Consider the following 6,000-nt stretch of genomic DNA (forward strand, 5'->3'; position numbering starts at 1 on the left):
CTTTGGTGCGTTTCAAAAATAGTTGAAACTTTCCGAGGTTGAACAGGGGAAGGTAATCATTTGAGTTCAAGCTGTCAAAAGGACATTTTTGTTGCTAAAATTTATAAGTGGAGGGACTTCCTGAGCCTTTAGTAGAGGATTTTTGTATTTAATGTGGATTTTAAATCAGAATCTTAAAAATTTGGAGAGACTTTCTGAGGCTTTGGGAAACAAGGTGAAGGTATCATCGCAGGTGTCACAGTATTTGGGTAGGTATCTTTGAGGCCACCTTTGTCGGTTCCAACACCTACAGGGGGACCAAGCGCACTTTTTGAGAACAACTGCTTTAAGGCCTTATATGTATTTCTGGTAGATTTCCAGGCAAAAACACGAAAAGTAGTAGAAACAATTTTAGGATGGATGAAAGGAAAAAAATCATCGGAGACTTCGTAGTTTTTTTGGTAGTGTTCATTGGTAAAGAGGTATTCCTAGGGCTTTCACCGGAAAATTTTGAAGGTTTTTCACCGAGCTGAGAATTTGAGATGTAAAATATTTCCTGCCATTTCGGTAGTGTTTATGAGGGGTGTTTTTGAGCTTTTTTTAGCTTAGAAGGATGGGGCAGCTTTTTCTGTCAAAACTTATTTGGCGAACTCCTCTAGGTGTATAGTGCATACTATTTCCGGCGAATTTCTGGGCTGAAAGTCGGGAAAATTGCCCAATAAATTTAATGTCCAGATAATGATTTGAATGACAGATTGATACCCCGGAAAGCGACATGCTACACACCAGCGCTGTGCTCTGCCATAAAGAATGTATATTCTTCGACCAACGTTGGATGAAATATAAATAAATGATGCAGAACACGAAATTATGTAGCTATTTAAATATTATCTAGCGAACTTAAACAATTTGGAATATCATAAAATCCACTTATACCCGTAACATTTTTAAAAAGTTTACACAATAAGTTATTTACAAGTTTGCAATCTTCAGGCGAAAACTGTATACTCAAAAGGGAAAACCCCAAGGTATTGTTCCAATGCAACCAAAGTTAGATAAACTCGTTTGTTAGTTATTTATGGAACAGCGAAGGAATGTGTGAAAAAACAAAGATAATGCATATTATCATTCTCCTGGTATGAGGTAATATTTGAACAGCTTTAGCAAGAGTTGAGGTGGCCAATGACTCCTCAGTTAAAAATACAATCACAACTATAATAATTAAAGAATCATTACTAGACGTGAAAAAAAGCGGAGAAGTGCATCAAGTAGAAGCGATAAAATGTGCCCATAAAAATAATGCGACTCCATATTGTTCTTGGTCGACTTCTGGTATTTAACCGATTATCGAGGCGTCGTATGTGAAAGAATGATTTTATAGCGATTTGTAGGTCTTTACCACTATAACACCGATGCTTTTCCGGGAAATGTTTAATTCCATTAATTTGATTTGTTTTGTGAAATGAGACATGACTGGGGCTTTTAATTAACTGAATATTGATGTTCGAGCCAAGGCCTGATTTTTCAAGAACGGGCTAATTTGAGTGGTAAACGGTCCTTCCTTCGAGCCCGATCGGAGACGGGAACATTCAGGGGTTATGGATTTATCGTCATTTTACCTTCTAGCGGGTAAATTCTCTTACAGTCACGAGTTAGAGAAGCAACGATAGATTACAATGAGCGTGAAATACTAAAATAATAATTGCACCGCTGCAGAGTCCCAAAAGCACGAGGAGAGTCTTCAGTAGGTTTGCAGCCTGATCGGCACCGGTAGCTGCTTAAGACTAAAATCAAGGTCGAGGTTGCGAACAAAATATCTAGATAAAGTAACACGGAAGAATGAAAAAAGGACAAAAATAGCGAGCAAAAATTAATCTCTTCATCTCGCGGAAACGTTTCAGAACAAAAAATATAACTAGAACAGAAAATGCTCTCAGAGCGAGGAGGTGACAAATTATCAGCTTTCTGAGTGAAATTTTGCTTCAGAGTAACTTCTCAGAAGAACTCATATAACCTTGCCTGGAGATTCTTTGATGCAGTTCTCCTTCACGCGATCAGCAATTTTCAGACATTACACATTCTTTCCTCAAAGTAATTTTCAAAATCAGAAAAGAATCTCAAAAAATTTCTTCTCCCTGTATCTCATTTTCGGAGACTTCGTCAAGTTACATAATTAATCAAAAACTATCCAGAAGAGTGATTCAGTTAATGTAGCCGAAAGCCTTGTTGAAAATGCTGCTGACCAGTTTTCACACTGGCCAAATTACATGTTTTTCTCCTGTTTTTCGAATTCCGATGCATTAAATAGGACTTCCCTTTTGTCGAACTTGATTTTTCTCTAAGTTGCATTTTAAATTTTTCTTCACCTCTCACCAAATCGTTCATCTCAGGATTGTCGGAGCGCCCGGACACATCCAAGGCATCATGGCTTCTAAAGCGAAGGCGACAATGCATTAGAGGCCTCACAGGCCACTGCAGATTAAAAAGTATAGGATAACCTAGGAACACGTGGTGTGGGGGAAGAAGCCCTACACCAATTCTTAGGGATGTGTGTTCGATGGGAACCTCTTGGGCATCGAAGCTTTCGGAGCCGTCTCTGCTTTTTTCCTCTAGGAGGAACTTTTAACTTTTAAACGGGACTGGATTGGCTTGTTCCTAAATAGAAAGGGCCGTTAAGAGAGGACAAGAGATGGACCGAAGGGCGGAAAGAGGCTCTGAGGGCTTAATCCAAGAGCCTCGCCCCCTTTACCGCCCATCTTTGCTGTCACTACTCGAGAGACTTGAGACATTTAATGATCATTTTTTTGTCTTTTAAGCAGGCTGTTGCTTCCTTAGCAGTCGTTTATCCCTTAAATTGTCTTCGCGAAAGGAATGTGTAGAGAAAAGTGTTAACTATCTGCTACACTATACTAGACACTTACTACTGGAAGTTTCCTAATGATGGGCGTTGAGAATGTTAATTTGCTACTGGAAAATATTTAATCGCTTTCCCTTTCATACTGAACTAGTTAGAAATAAAATTTGCGGCATCTATAATCCATTTACCCAACTACAAATTAGTGCTGACAAAAATGTGAAAAATGTACCGACGTTAAAATTTACATAGCTCATGTTGCGCATGGGAAAATACTATAATTACGGTGATCCCCAATAATTAGCAATCGGAAACAGTAAAATATGGCAATATTTTATATTGAGTCGTATCAACAGATGCATTTTAAATAGTTAATAGCTCAATTATTACCGATGTTGTCACTTACTTGTTACGAGTCAATTAAATGAACCTTGAGGGATTCACATGCGAGCTTTGAACCATTGGGCTGCACTGCTACCCACAACTCCGTAGAATGTCGTTTACTTTCTAACTCATCAAACTGACATGACTGCTTCTTCCTAATGGAGAAAGTCACCCCATTGACCTACCAATAACTAATATACCACTCCCAATATCAGGCGCCAAACAAACGCCTTCTTCCCATAGGACACAATATGCAAAGCAAAGCTATTACTGCACAGTTAAGTAATTTAGATGCGTGATTAACAATCAGGAGATTGCTCATCTGAATTCCAACGATGTGTATAAGGCATAGCTGTCGTCATACCAAAAACAGCATTTTTAACCAACACTTTCTTTAACCTTAGGTTAAGTGGGCGAAAAGCGCTATTTTTAGAGTTGGTAGTAGCATGTAGATTTCGTGTGTTGGTTTAGCGACATGATTCATATGGTGCCTATTCTGTGATAAATGGTAAGTGGTACATGGTTGGCTAGGTCATGCTGAGTATTGTTCCATTGAGGTATTTTCATGGAAAATTCTATTAAAGTTAACGATGTCAAATTCGTTTCCGAGCAAGTGAACCTCGCTAGATATCCGAAAATGGATTGTAAATGCAGTTAAGTGCAATATTATGTTCAGATTTATAAATAGATGTGGATAATGCATTTGAGATGACACCAGTTCCAGGTTAGGAAAATATTATAAGAGTAATGTACGTTTAGATCTTGCTTTTTTTCAGATCGCAAACTCGGGTTGACGCCCTAAAAATGGTAAATTTTTAAAGCGGAACCTGTACAAGTTGTACCAAATTGTTCGAGTTCCCCACTGCTACCTTGTAGACGAATAGTTTTCTTTTTCAACGAGCTATAACAACCTCAATCGCTTCTCGAGATGTGGTATTTTTAGAGTAAAGTAATTGTCAAAAATTTGTTTCATTTGTTTGGGGGGGAGAATCTCGGGATTGCTCAATCGCCCGCTTTGTATATTTTTGCAAATCTGGATTATTTTCTTCAAGAAAAACTGTCAATAGGATCTCAAGATATTGAGATATTTGCAAAGCGAAGTAATTCATTCTTGCAAAAATTAACCCGCTTGTAGGTGTGAAGTCCGAGGCTTTCCAGTGGGAGACCCTGTATATTTCTACGATTTCGCATTGCTTGATGCAAGAAGAACAATTTTAATTTGTTCAGCCCTACAGTGACTTCAGACGCTTTTCAACGTATGGAAGTATTGATAGAGAGAACTTATTAAATTACGGATAAATTTTCTTTGCCCTCTTTAAAGGAACTATGGGCTTCCATTTTTGGAATTTTCCTTATTCAAGATGGAGTGGAGAGGAGAGATGAAGAGCGGAACGGAGTGGAGCGGAGAGATGAGGAGAGAAGAGGTGGGCGAGAGGAATGGAGAGATGAGGAGAGGAGAGGAAGGGAAGAGAGGAGAGGAGGAGTGGAGAGGAGAGGAGAGGAGAGGAGAGGAGAGGAAGGAAAGAGAGGAGAGGAGGAGTGGAGAGGAGAGGAGAGGAGAGGAAGGGAAGAGAGAAGAGGAAGAGAGGAGGGAAGGAGAAGAGGAAGAAGAGAAGAGGGTCGAAGGAGAGGAGATAGAAGAAGAGAAGAGGAGATGAAAGAAGATGAATGAGGAGGAGATGAAAGGATAGGAGAGGAGTGGGGAGGATCGGCAAGAACTGGGAAGGAGTGGAGAGTGGCGAGAAAGGGGGCTGAGGGGAGGAGAGAGGTGTGGAGGAGATGAGAAGAGAGGAGTAGTGAGGAGAGTTCTTTTAATCGTTTAGAGGTGAATTATTTGCTGAACTACTTTCAGAAGCCTCATACTAAAAGATTATTGGTGTTTCCTCTCAAACAATCTCTAAAAATATATCCTGATTAATCCATCCAAGACCCGTTATACGTAAAAAAGCCAATCCCTTCAAACGGCAGAGGAAAACAGCAACCACATGTTGGATTACGTACTCATCTCTACGCAATCAAAATAAACATTGGTGTGATTCCTCGTTAAAGATAACAAGGATCCGACGTAATTTTAGAGATAAAATGTGTTGTGACGCAAGTTACAACTTGCCGATTTTTTTTTTCGGAATGTTTATTTGAATTGAAAATGAAAAAATCGAAGGATGGGAGAGTCGTGCGACAATCCGGTTGCGTTTTTTTTTTAATGAGATTTACGTAAATGTTTTTTAAGGAAGATGTGTCTGATTCGATGGCGATTTAAGAGCGAAATCTTAATTATAACGGTGAGGCTCCTCTAAATGAGTAATCGACGCCTAAAGATGTGGGAGGACCTTTAGACCCACATTGGGTGAATACAGACACGTGTCAGGGAAAAGGGTAATTATTCGCGAAAGTTTCTAAAGCTGCATTGAGCATAAAATCTCACAATACGACTTCACATGGTGGACGTGGTAAAATTCGAAATATAAATGCGAAATTTATTCGTCAAACCTGTCGGGAGCAGTAAATTAATCTGCAAAAAAAAACCATTTAGAAACTAGAACAAAACTCTCTATGGCAATAGCAATGTAAGAATTTCATCTCGAGATTTGTGACAAGGCAGTGACGACTCGTCAGCGCAGGTCATATCACACAGAAAGACGTAAATACTGCACTTGAACTAACAATCAATGATAAATTGGTATCATTCACTGTGCGGATTTTCTATGAAATCTTAATTATAGACTGTTAACTAACAGGATTATGACTTAGTGATACGCCCATGTTCAGCCAGGATATCTCTA

This window comes from Euwallacea fornicatus, chromosome 19, assembly GCF_040115645.1.
Source record: "Euwallacea fornicatus isolate EFF26 chromosome 19, ASM4011564v1, whole genome shotgun sequence".
Lineage (NCBI taxonomy): Eukaryota > Metazoa > Arthropoda > Insecta > Coleoptera > Curculionidae > Euwallacea > Euwallacea fornicatus.